The sequence below is a fragment of the Pseudonaja textilis genome, chromosome 3, assembly GCF_049901715.1.
Source record: "Pseudonaja textilis isolate UNSWEBS1 chromosome 3, rPseTex1.2, whole genome shotgun sequence".
Taxonomy (NCBI): Eukaryota; Metazoa; Chordata; class Lepidosauria; order Squamata; family Elapidae; genus Pseudonaja; species Pseudonaja textilis.
The window spans coordinates 24,946,465-24,960,228 of record NC_141992.1 but is presented as its reverse complement, the minus strand read 5'-3'; the positions used below and the strand labels follow the sequence as shown (position 1 = coordinate 24,960,228).

Here is a 13,764-nt window from a genome sequence, read left to right as displayed (position 1 = left end):
CGTTCTGATACCGCCGCAGCACTTTTCGTGGCGCCAGAGAATTAAAAACGTTCCGTGGTCCGAGTTGCTCGAGATCCTCACTAACCACTACGCTCCCAGGCCTTCACAAATCGCCAGGAGGTTCACGTTCCCGTATGAGGAAGCAATCAAGTAAGGAGACCATCAATCAATATATGGCCGCCCTCAGAACAGCAGCCCTGCACTGCGGGTTTGGAACATACCTGGAGGACATGCTCCTCGATCAATTAGTTTGTGGGGTCAAGGATCTCAACCTACAGAGGCGCCTGCTAGCAAAAAAGACCTCAACCTCGCATGCAAGCGGTCGAGGAGGCCCTAGCAGCCGAGCTGCAACGAACTCAGCCACCGAAATTCAGGGCCCAAGTGCCAAGTTGGCATCGTTCCCAGTCCATTCCGAAGAGGTGGAAGCGAGGAAACCCACAACGATGAAAACGACGTCCACCGCCTCGCCAGCGACAGACGATCGCAGGTAGGGGCCAAACAAGAATACACCGGTCCACCCAAGCACATCACACTGTGCCTAGCCTGTGGGGGATCGCATCAAAGGAGCCACCTGCAAGTTTAAAGGAGCCACTTGCAACAACTGCCATAAGAGAGGGCACATCGCGAGAGTCTGCCAAGCCCCTCAAAATGCTGCACACAGACCCCGTCCTCGCACTCGGGACCACAGAGGCAAGTATTAAACTGTCGTACGCACCGCCTTGCCAGGCGTTTGCCACACTGTTAGTAAAATTTCTCTCTCCGTTTCCCTAGAAGGTAAACCGTGCCACATGGAGGTTGACACAGGGTCAGCGCTCTCAATAATCTCGTGGAGCACCCTCAAGAGACTCCATCCCAGCCTATCTACTACCCGACTTCAAAGATGCCAGTTCGGTCTGAAGGACTACCAGGGGAAGGCCATTCCCGTGATCGGCAGAGGCAAGTTCTTTGTCAGTTTTAGAGCTTTTAAAGGCCACCTACCTCTAGTGGTAGTTAACGGCAATCTACCCACCTTATTGGGGCTCGATTGGTTTCCCCACCTCGGCCTAGGGCTAACAGGAGTCCATGCTGTCTCAACCTCAGACACTGACTCCTTATTCGCTGACTACGCAGATGTGTTCAGCGAGGAGCTGGGGTGTTATAATGGAACCCCATCTCGTTCACCGTTGACCCCAGGCAGTCCCAATCAGATTAAAACCACGTAGAGTTCCATTTGCTATTCGACCAAAACTAGACGCTGAATTGGATAAACTACTAAAACAAGGGGTCATTGAGCCAACAGATTTCGCCAAGTGGAGACGCCCATTGTCACACCCTCAAAAAGATGGTAGCCTGAGAATTTGCTCGGACTACAAGACAACAATCAATAAATATTTACAAGTTAGCGCTACCCTGTGCCCGTCATTCAGCACTTATTGCACACATTCGAACCGGGCAGTATTTTTGCTAAATTGGACATGTCTCAAGCATATCAGCAGTTCCCTGTTGATAACCAAACAGCGGAACTTCAGACCATCGCCACTCACAGGGGTGCCTTCCCGATGCAAGCGTCTCCAATTTGGCGTAAGTGTTGCCCCAGGTATTTTTCAATCCCTCATGGAGCGGATTTTACAGGGCCTCCTGGTGTAGTACCCTACTTGACGACATCTTGGTCTCAGCCAGGGACAGACCCCAACTCTTCCAGAGAGTGCGAGCAGTGTTAGAGAGGTTCAGACAGCATGGCCTCAGGTTAAAAAAAAAGAAAATGCGCCATTGCCACTAGACAGGTGGACTTTCTGGGTTATAAAATTGACGCCTCTGGCATTCACCCCCTGGAGTCCAAGGTTAGGGCAATCCACGAAGCTCCCACACCAACCTCCAAAACGGAGCTACAAGCTTTCTTGGGGCTGCTGAACTTTTATGCATCCTTCTTGCCCCATAAAGCCTCAGTAGCCGAACCCCTACACAGATTACTAGACAAAAAGTCACCGTGGCACTGGGGGCACAAAGAAGACCAGGCGTTTAACGCGTCAAATCACTGCTTACATCAGAGGTAGTGCTCATCCAATTCGACCCCAACCTTCCTTTAGTACTGGCAGCAGACGCCTCCCTTTTGGAATTGGGGCGGTCCTTAGTCACAGACTCCCGAATGGCGCCGAAGCCCCATCGCCTTTTTCTCCAGGACGCTCTCGGCCACGGAGCGAAATTACAGCCAAATAGACAAGGAAGCCCTAGCAGCTGTTGCAGCCGTGAAAAAGTTTCACGAATTCCTTTGGCCACTTCTTGAACTGGTCACCGACCATAAGCCCCTCCTGGGCCTACTGGCCGGCGACAAACAGACGCCTCAAGTCCTTTCCCCTAGGATGACAAGTGGACACTTTTCCTAGCGGCCTACTCATACAAACTTATTCACCGCCCGGGCAAAACTCTATCCCACCGCCAACGCCCTCAGTCGCTGCCCCTTACCCGCTCCGGCTGAAGACCCAGCTCCTGTCAACGCCATTTTCGAAATCACCCAGTTGGACCTGCCCATCACCGCCCTTGACATCGCCGCTAAAACCAAGGCAGACCAAACGCTCGCCCAGGTGCTCGACTGGGTGAGGAGGGGGTGGCCGGGAGGCAACGTTGATAACAAATTTGCACCCTTTAAGACTCGCATGCAGGAGCTGTCCAGTTTGCAGGGTTGTCTACTGTGGGGCACTCGAGTGGTCATTCCGACCTCGCTGCGTACCCAAGTCCTGGAGGCGTTGCACGAGGGACACCCCGGCATCGTGAGAATGAAGGCATTAGCACGCAGCTACGTGTGGTGGCCGGGTCTAGACGAGGACATTGTCAATTGGGTAAGTTCCTGCAGCATTTGCCAGGAATCCCGTCCTGCTCCCCCATTGCCACCCCTACCAGATGGGAGCGCCAGCGCCCTTGGTCTAGAATCCATATCGATCTGGCCGGCCCCGTGCATGGAAAGATGTTCCTAGTGGTCGTGGACGCTTATTCCAAGTGGATAGACGTGGCACTGCTATCCACGACCACCACACTAGCAATCACCAACGCGTTAACGCGCCTGTTCGTTACACATGGACTGCCCGACTCCTTGGTCTCCGATAATGGCCCACAGTTCGCATCAGTAGAATTCAGCCGTTTTGCAGCCAACCTAGGCATTCGCCACATTTTCACAGCCCCATTTCACCCTGCCAGTAATGGGTTGGCTGAAAGGGCCGTCAGGACCACCAAAGAGGCCCTCGCTAGGTTTGGCAGAGATGACTGGCACCACAAACTCTCACGATTCCTGATGAGCCAGCACTCAACCCCTGTGCAGTCACCAATAAGTCCCCAGCGGAACTTCTGATGGGCCGGCGCCTGAGGACTGTATTGGATAGACTGCACCCACAATACTGCCCTGACTCTCCCTCGCTTCTACTTCGGGGTTAGACATTTTATGTTACAGGAGCCGATATTCGCAAGGAATTTCGCTGGGGACCCACTTTGGATTCCAGGCGAGGTCATCGCCGTCACCGGGCCGAGATCATATAGAGTCAGGCTGGAGGATGGTCGCGTCTGGAGGAGACACATAGACCAACTCAGAAGGTGCCTCAGCAACCTCGCCAACGAGAACCCAGAGTCTCCAGTCGAAAGGGAACCGTCTCATCCGCCACCCAGCCGCATCGCACCCAGCGACCAGTCTGCGCCAGCGGTCGTCCCGGTCAGCCCAAACTCAGACAACAGCGCCCAGAGAGCTGACCAGCCTGATCCGACCCACGAGACCTCGACCCCAGTAACCAACCCGGTGGTTTCCGAGGATGCCCAGTCCAGAGAGAGTGTTGGCGACACTATGCCGGCTCAACCGTCACAGACTGATACCGAACAGACAGACAATGTTCCCGAGTTGCGCCGCTCCGGGCGCCAACACAAAACCCCCGTCTACCTCAAGGACTATGCATGTTCGCATCTGGGGGGAAGGGGTGTTATGTCCTGAGGACTCAAGGAGTTCTCACTCAGGTCCACTCACTTACGTGGGCGTTATTTCCCCCATTCCCATTGGTTGGTCCTCCCCAGCAGCCAGCTATAAAAGCAGGCTGCGGGACCCAACCAGTTGCTGATTGCTGCGAGCCAGTTCCTGGTTTGGCAAGCACGGTCAGCCCTTTATTGTAAAATAAAGTATTGTTGCACTCATGCTCTGGTCAGCCTCTCATTGCTCAAACTTAACATACACAGTAACATTTTAAATTGGTACGGTAAAAGACTATGGAAAAAGAGAAGGGCATCATTCAAATGATGCTGTAAAGTGGTCCCCAATACAATTTATAGTCATATGGTAGTTAACAGTTGAGTAGTATGGTGGCCTAGTGGTGAAGATGCTCACCTCCCACTCAGAAGGTTGAGAGTTCAATCCTAAGTAGCAGCAGTTGTTTTTCTTCCAGGGCAGTGGTTCCCAAAGTGGGCAGTACCACACCCTGGGGATGGTGGGATGCCTTAGGGGGGCGCTAAGAGGCAAGGGGGGCAGCAGGGGATGCTAAGAGGTTCCAGGGGGCGCTGGAGGTTGCCCCCTTGCAGGGCGCAATCCAGGGGTGGGATTCTGGTAATTGGAGAACTGGTAAAACGAGCCCCTTTGGTTTGCCGATCACCTGGCCACAACTACTCAGTCACGTGACCACCAAACCACACCTACCTGGTCACGTGACCACCAAACCATGCCCAGCCAGCAAGCCATACCAGGCAGCCACGTGACCAGCAAGACCAGCAAGCCACTCCCACCCAGTCACATGACCAGCAAGCCACACCCTCAAATTAGGCCATGCCCACAGAAATTTGAATCCCACCCCTGGGTGGGGGGCACCAAGGATGAGTTTGTAGCACCAAGGGGGCGGTGGACTGAAAAAGTTTGGGAACCACCATTCTAGGGTGTGAAGAAAAGAATATCTGTTGCAAACTCCATAGGGCATCTGGCCTGTAAGCACACAGCTCAATTCAGTCACCCCGACTTTACCACAAATTAAGGGATTACAGGCCCACAAAAAGGGAGTTATAGTAGTCAACAGTTATGATCCAAAATATTTATCTTGAAACATTCAACACAACACAACACAGAAATTATATGATGAGCCGCTGTTTTGTGGAAATGTGGCAAGAGAAGAACTATTATTGGCTTGGTAATATAGCAAATCACTTAGTGCCATGACTCAGACTGTCATTCATCTAAAGTGTCATGACGCAGGTTCTCTTTCATAAACCGTTATATTCTGGAATTACTAATAGGAGTGAATAGAATTGGAGTGAGCTGTTTGGCATCTCCTGAGAATTACACAGTTGAGGAAGGCTGTGTATTTGATTAGGATGTTCTATTTGTCCTGGTACTTAGATTAGCAAGGCAAAGCCCTTTTGATGCCAGATGATCATTTATGTGCTATGTTTTACTGTTTATAGATTGAACAATATGTGTATAATGAGGAAAGAATAGGCCAGTAGCAATCTAATGCTTCAATGCATTTAATCTTTTTTTTCCTTTCCTTTCTATAATTGCTTTGCAATTAATGAAAGGTGCATAAACAGTGATTTGATTAAACATGTTTTTAAAATTTCTTCTATACAGGCCACACACAAACCAACCTCCGTTACTGTGTGGTATTATTTGTCATAATCTGCCAAAGACTATTGTGGCTATCAATCAGCATCATCATGGATTTATTTTATTATTAATCAAAATGTATATGTCACCCACCTCATAGAAAGTAACTCTAGGTGACATACAACAATCCAGCATTAATAAAAAGCAAACCTCTCAAAAAGAATAAATTCAAAATTGACAGCATCAAAATATATAAAGTTGGGTGCCCATCAGATGCCAACCTTAATACACAATTATGCCTTCCTCCTACACTAGATGGAACTAGAATTCTGGACTTTTCTCTTTAACTCATCACCAAAGCACAAACATGCCCTGGCAAACATTATACCTCCAGGCCATTGCCTTCATCTCATCCCCATTCTATTAGTGAAACTATAGCTATAGCAGTGTTAAAGCAATATTTCCCCTTTAGGAGTATAAAATCAATTTGCATTGTTATCCCCTCCTGAGATACTTGTGAGTTTTTAAAAACCAATGAAGACTGTGGATTGGAAATGGAGATGGCACTTCATACCAATATAGTTTTCTGCCAATTTCAGGATAAGGAAGTATCTAATCCACAAAACTCTGAACATGATTTTGAGGATGTTATATATTTGAATGTTTGAATTTTCCGTTCTGATTGGTTCGGCTGACGGCGGGAAAATCGAATAGCCGTCATTGGCCAAGAGCCCCGAGCAGCCGCTATAAAAGAGGCTGCCATGGCTCTGTTGTTGCTCAGTTCCAGAAAGTAAAATAAAGACAACTGAAGATTAACTGGTCTCGAGTCGTCTTTCCCACAACATAACAGAGGACACAGAAGTTTTAAGAGTTCAGGAAGTTCATAAGTGTAAGAATAAACAGTGAAGTACATGGCTGAGCAAAATACCTTCTTATAAGTATAGTGTTTCTCAGAGGTAAGGAGTTTTGGTTATATATGGAGAGAATGTTTTTTCCAGATAATCCTGATTCTTAGCTGGAAAGCAGTGGGCTAAACTTTATGTCTTTTAAATCCTCTATTTTGTGTGTCAGTGCTGGAATGGCATTTATGAACTGACATACCCATCTAGTGGACAGTTGGTGAGGTGTTGTGGTCAAGATGCTAGATTAGAACAGGAAGATCCAAGTTCTAGTTCTCCCTTAGGCATAGAAACCAACTGCGTTACTTTGGTCCAGTCAATCTTTCAGCCCTAAACTGTGATTTTTTTTAAATTTAATTTTTAAATCCGTCTACCAACTCTCAATTAATCAGTGTGGTAGTCTATCATCCATAATCTTCAACAAAGAAGCTTTCCTTCTATAGTGAATTCATTGGGACTGACTATACACATACTTGGTTGTTCTAAGCATTAATTTTGAGTCTCTTGATACTTGACTCCCTGAACTGTATCTAGACTCTGATTTTGCTTGTTGCTCTTTTTCTAATATGGAGTTTTGTATTTAACCCTGCCTGGCCTCTATATTTCATTGAACTGATATGCAGTTCTAATTTTATCCTCCCACACACACACGCACACTTTGCTTTTTTTTTCTTATTACTTCTGCAACTAAACAAGTTCATATTTTAATCTGATCCAATCAAATTTGCAATTCTTAAATAAATGTATATAATAAATGCAATTATCAGTGGGATCCCAGACATCTTCCAGTATGATGAAGAAATGAAAATGAGTTAAAGCAGTCATCTGCAATGTACAAGCAGACTGAAAATACAGGTCAGCTCAACTTCACAAAGAGAAAATGCTAGGTATGAGGATGAGAGAAGACACTATCTTTTCCTAGCATAGTTCTTCTAGGTAATATAGATGCCAGTTTAATGCTTGAAAATGATTAGATCTAAGATTTGCTATTACCATGAAGATACCAAGTGTCATTCTTGTAGGTCTCCTAGTTCTTCTCTCAGATATGACACAAACATTGGGTAAAGCACATGCAGGTATGTTTTCACTTAAATAGCATTCTACGGAAATGGACAGAAGAACACACTGCATCATGTATTAAAGATAAGTAGTGGTGGTTAATCCATTACATACGCTCCTCCAATGCTAAAATGAGTATAGACAAATAATGTATATTATGTAGACGATGGGAGTCTACATGACACTTATATAATGTAGACTATGGTAGTCTACATAATATACAGTACTACAGATTATAATCTAGAGTGCAGTTATTGGCAGCTTTAAAAGAACATAACCAAGGAAAGGACTTCATGAAATGCAATGATTTGCAGACTGGTAACATTATACCATGGCTGTTACTTGGGAATTTAGGAAATTCTTCTAGCATGTTTGAAGGGTAGTAGGTTCAGGAAGACTGCTCTATACACTTGTTTTAAACCTTTCCTCAATGTATTTTTGAAAGCCATCATCTAATCCTTAAGTATTTATAATCTTATTTGAAGGAACCTATCTTTTTTGCCCTATTTATGCAAATGTATACAATTTTCAAGTATCCATAAACGAGGGATGAGGTTGATGGGATTAATATACAAATATCCAACAAGTTTGCAATATTCTCTTGAACAAAGCGTTTGACAGGAATGGTGATTGCTGAGATATGATATGGGCTCTTCCTGCAAGAAAAATAAAGTTACTCCCTAGAACAAGTTTTTTTTTTTAAATTTCCTTTGCATTGCTGCATCTTATAATCAGCTTATTTTCCTACTAGTGGGACCTCTTGCTTTATATTATTTGCTATATATAAGTACAAAATAAGCAGCATGGAAAGCTTCAGGGCATTATTTATTATCCTCATTCACCCGTATTCCAATTCTCACAATAGTATGCAACCATAAAAGTGAAAAGTTGTCAATATGCTGCCATGAGGTTGTTTGTTTGTTTTTGCCATCTCAACCTACATGGCCTGCTAATTACAGTGAAGAAAAGGTGACCCAAAGGTGTTTTTTTCAAAAGGCAACTGGACTGTTTTTTTCCTTGGAGACATTTCGTTTCTCATCCAAGAAGCTTCTTCTGTTCAGAAAAAGGTGACCTTACCACTCTTTCTGTTTGCAACTACTATATTCAGAATTTCAGATGCCTGACAAATAATATTAACTAAATGCTTTTTTTCTTCTCTTCTATTGGGCAGTTGGAGAGAATACATGATCTCCACATGTTTTTGATATTTTGAGCTCAACAGATGTAAAAATTGTTATGGGCTGTTTTTTGAACTATTTGGAGAAATGGGACAGGGTAGAAACAGTAAGAATCCAGGAGTGGCTTAAGCCAGGAAAGAGGAATATTGTTAGCTTATCTTATACAATATGTTATACGGTGTTTGACAAAGACATTGCTTTCATTTTTACAGAATAATAGCATTGGAAGAGACCTTGGGGATCTTCTAGTCCAACCCCCTGGTCATTTCATACAAATAGTTGTCCAATCTCTTCTTACCTAATGAAGAAGAATATTTAGATGAAATTCTAAAGGGCAGATTGAACATTGCTTAGTTACAAAATGGCAGAGGTTGTAGGTATAATCATTTCACTCTATACACATTTCTCTACAGTTCTAAAACCTCCCCGTTTTCCATCCTTCCATGCGAAGATATTGTTATGAAAATCCTCCCGTGCAATAGGCCTTCGGTTTTCAAATTCCCAACTTTTTCAGCCCCATGAAGGAGGATAGATTCCAGAGGGTATATTCCCTTCTCTTAATAAATAAGATTTTTAGAATTTATTCCCAATTGTTTTGGTAGGTCTGTTTTATTTGTTTCTTTATTTTTCAATATGGTATTATTGTATATTTATTCAATAATAAATTATTCTCATTTTGAAAAAATACATATTTTTTCACTTTATTTAAGGCTATGCAGTTTATAGAATCATATAACTAAAGCGACATATTTTTTAAAGTAAATTTTCCTAAGTGCATTTTTAAATGTACATTTTATATTACTGGTAATTTTTAAAGCTTAGAATTATGTTGGACAATGAGGAAATGAAAAGAGTAGAAATTTAAGTGCCAATATGCATCCCTCCTGGAAACAATTTATTATGCTATCGCATCTTTCAATTACAGAACAGAAACAAGACACCTACCTATGCAAACATGCTGAACCTAATGAATGTGAAATTAACTCTGATTGCAAAGGAATCCAGATTTGCTGCCTATATCAGTGTGTGAAACATTGTGTAGATCTGGTAGAAGGTATCTAAAAATATTCATTTTATACTTTGAAAAACTACACAAAAAGAGGGGGAAATGTATTTACTCAGTGTGTTGAGAGCCATTTTGATTAATGCATCAGACCAAAACCAAGATACTGTGAGTCTAGTCTAGGCATGATGCCATCTAGATGACCTAAAGATAGTCACTCTCTGCCAATTCTAGTAAGCCAGCAGTAGCAAACCACTTCTGAAATCTTGCCAAGAAAATTGCAGGAACAACTGCGGCAATCACCAGGAGTCAACACTGACTTGAAAGCACAAAAACAAACACAGACAAAACTCAGCGTTCAGCTTATAACAAACAACATTAAACAGAAATATAAACTTTTTGTACATTAAACAAATGTACCAGGGAAATAGACAATTATGACTTGGACTACTAAAATAATAAAATATTGTATTGGAAATGATTAGTATAGAAGGTGTGATAACTATTAAAGCAACCCTTATTAAATAAATTTTTTTAAATAAAGACAGGAAAGGAGAAAGGGAATAAGGTGAGAACTGGAGAATATCAGCATCTCTGTTCTCCCCCAAAAGCACTAAGTTCTGAGTCCCAGCAAAAACCTCTTTTATTACATTAATGTGAATTTATTTCATTCACGGTCAGCCAATGGCTTCGCAAACAGTCTTGCAAAGGTATACTAATTAGCTCAGACCTTTATCAATCCTGAAACTGCCAGGTAAAATTCCACACTCAGTGCTAACAGGGAAGGGCTGGGTTTTACAAGCAAATCTTCACGAGGCTGGAAAGAACAGATGACTGAATGAGCAAGTTGTTTTCTGCAAAAGCCCTCCCCCCACTTTTGTTTCTCTTTTAATCCTAATGGGAGGGGCCGTTCATCATCCACCTGTGGCCTTACTCCCACATTGACTCTGAGTTCTTAATTGTGCCTTCCTTTTGGCAGCTCTGCGCATGCACAGGCTGGAACTGGTTCCAGAAACTACCCCACTTCACTGCTGTCCGAGCCCAAAGGCAGCTGATGACTGCCAGCCTGCCCTGGCCCCTTCTCTGCCTCTGACACAGAGCCCTCATCTGAGCCTTCCATAGCCTCCAGGACTGGCCCAGGTTCCTCCCCAACATCCCCACTACTGTCCGACTCTGCTGACAGTTCTGCCAGCTGACAGTGGGCCACAACACCATGTTAGCTAAAGGGGATGAAAGTTCTAATTTCATTTCATTCAAAAATGTAAGGGAGACAAGAGGTTGGGGAAAACCAAGTACTGTATCATTTACCACTAGTAAAAATTGCAATAAATGGGCAAATATAAATTCAGGTGAGAGAAAAAGAGGAATGAATCATCAGAAGTTGGGAAAGCAGCTATAGTATGCTGGCATTGCCTGTACATGTATGCAAACTAGCAAATGGGAATTTCTATGCATGCTTAGGTTCTGTTTCTAATATCTCTGTGGCCATAGGTTTTTATTCGTCTTTTGTGCATTGTATCAAGACATGTAGAGACACTTTAGGGGGAAAGTTGAACCTAAAATCTCATTTTCTCTATTAATCAGAAGTTTTTTCTCCCTTTTTTCCCAACAGAATAATCTCCAAGTGTATTAATGTATCAAAGAACATCCTGAAAGAGAAGGAAAAAAAATGACATGACCAGGCCTTTAGCTTAAATTCACTCAAGCATCTTTTGAAAAGAAATCATTCTATGATGCCTGAAAATATTTTTCAGACAATTCATCCAGCAACAGATAACCGTTTTGATTACTGTAAGAAGGTCTCAAATGTAATGAAAGTTTAAAGCTTTCTGACCACTAGGGCAAATTTGGTATATAAATATGAATCAGTTGAAAAACATTCCACATTAAAATTTGAAATTATGGAGTAAATATGCTCTTTATGTCTAAAGAATTAAAACATAGTCGCTGTAAGAGAAGCATACTGTCTCTCTTGTAGTCCAAAGTTTCCCTTTCAGAAACACTTCATTTATATTTATGTCTGGCTTAGTTATGAAGATTTGGAACCAAGGTCTGATGACATCATGAAAATCACACATACTTTCCTACTTGGAGGAAAGATCAGGACAAACTTCAGAATTAATGAATAAAACAAATGAAATGTCTAAAGCACTATGAAATCATACTATCTGTATTCATATATGTAATTTATGTATTCTTTCATTTGTTGGTTTGTTCATTCATTCATTCATTACTCTAATTTATAAAGCCATCTATTTTCCATGTCAAAACTGCAAGTCTCCCTATTATAAGTGTTGACAGGAAATATCTGCAGTTGATTTTATTATCGTGTCCAATTTGGAATGGCCTTTAATTGTCAAGTCATTTGGAACAATATAAAGATTTTGAGGCACAATGCCCACAAAACAGCCAATTCCTGTTCAGGGCGGTGTATGAGTTTTTCCCCATTCTCAAATCTACAATTAATTCAGCTGGGTAATATAGTAACAGTTCAGTTCAACAGTTCAGTCTGATAGATTGCATTTATAACTTTTTTTTTTCAATTGACAAATAAAATGGGAGAAGGAAGTTTCATGTTAATATAATGCTATTACAAAATAAACATTTTTTAAATTTTAACCATTGATCAGATTGTCCTCTGAAGATGGAATATAAGAACACCCCTCTTCGTATTTCCCTGATGCTCTGTTATCAGGAAAAGTAAGAGAAACAACATTAGTATTTCAAAATAACAAGACAATATGTACCATTTGGGAATGCTGGCAGTGAGATTTTAAAGATACTATTATGTCTCCAAAATAAATTTGGGCCAATGATGCCACCTTTGTTTAAATAAATCATGGCTTTGCCACAATTATAATTCATTTGACCTGATGTGCCATTAATTGGAGTCCTTGTTCTTTTGGTATTCAAAAGTTTTTTTTCCTGTGACTACATTCCATTGAAGAACAAAAGAAGATACTGTTATCCTGAGGTTTATATATGATATAAGAAACAAAAAATAAGAGGCTTTCAAACCACAGAGCTCACTGTATGTGTACTGTTAAGTTCGGAAAGAAGGGAGGCCACACCAGAGCTTCAGTCATAACACACGCTTTATTCATGGGAATAAAGGGGGCTGTCGCGTCTGCAGCTAACAGCAGACCTACCAGCGAACAGCAGCTGGCTCAACCTAGCAGCCGGCTTTTATAGCTGACTGTCGAAGGGAGCCAGCCAATGGGGACTAAGAACGCCCCCGTAGGAATTGCGGACCTGATGGAGAACTGGTGTCAGCCCCAAGGACATAACACCCCTTCCCCCAGATACGAACATGAATAGTCTTTAAGGTATGAAGGCGGTTTGTGTTGCCGCTCTGATCGTCTTAGTTCGGGTGCAGGAGCGGGTGGCACAGAGTTCGGGACAGCGGGATTTGGTCCCTTAGTAGCTGTCCAGCCACCCGACCTTGCTCGCCGGTCGCCGGCCGGGTTGTCGAGTCGCTGCGTGTCTCCCGGCGGTAGGGGAGCTGCTGGGGATGGATGTTGATTCTGTAGGATGGTCGCGGTCAGCCGTCTGCTCTCTCGGTTCGGTTGGCGGAGGCAGGTTATTCTGAATGTCCCAGCTAGGTACCAGATGCGGTGCCTGGAATGTTGCTGTGGTCTCTGGGTCGGTGGTGGCGTGCTCGATCTGCCGGCTCCGCAACTGATCCAGGTGCCTCCGCCAAATGCGCCCATCTTCTAACTGGACGTGGTACGACCTGGGCCCCGTGATGGCCACGATCTTGCCAGGTACCCACAACGGGTCTCCCGCGTAATTTCTGGCGAAGACTTGATCCTGTAAGACAAAACTCCTGACCCTACTGTTAGACCCAATGGGTGTATCTGGGCAGTAGTGAGGGTGCAGCCTGTCTAGTATTGTCCTTAAGCGCCTGCCCATCAGTAGCTCTGCCGGTGACTTGTTTGTGACCGTGCACGGGTCGAGTGTTGGCTTATAAGGAATCTAGATAGTCTGGAATGCCAGTCATCTTGGGAGAACCTGGCGAGGGCCTCTTTGGTTGTTCTGACTGCTCGTTCAGCCAACCCATTGCTCGAGGGGTGAAAGGGAGCCGTT

The 13,764-nt window shown here is 43.6% G+C and overlaps 1 long non-coding RNA gene across 1 annotated transcript; it reads left to right on the top strand.

Annotated features, from left to right (window-relative positions):
- Positions 1-6,335: 6,335 nt before the first annotated feature.
- Positions 6,336-12,698, top strand: LOC148126038 (uncharacterized). Its single transcript, XR_015742547.1, has 3 exons — positions 6,336-6,495; positions 9,601-9,729; positions 11,291-12,698. It is a non-coding gene; the product is annotated as an uncharacterized LOC148126038 (long non-coding RNA).
- The last annotated feature ends 1,066 nt before the right edge of the window (positions 12,699-13,764 follow it).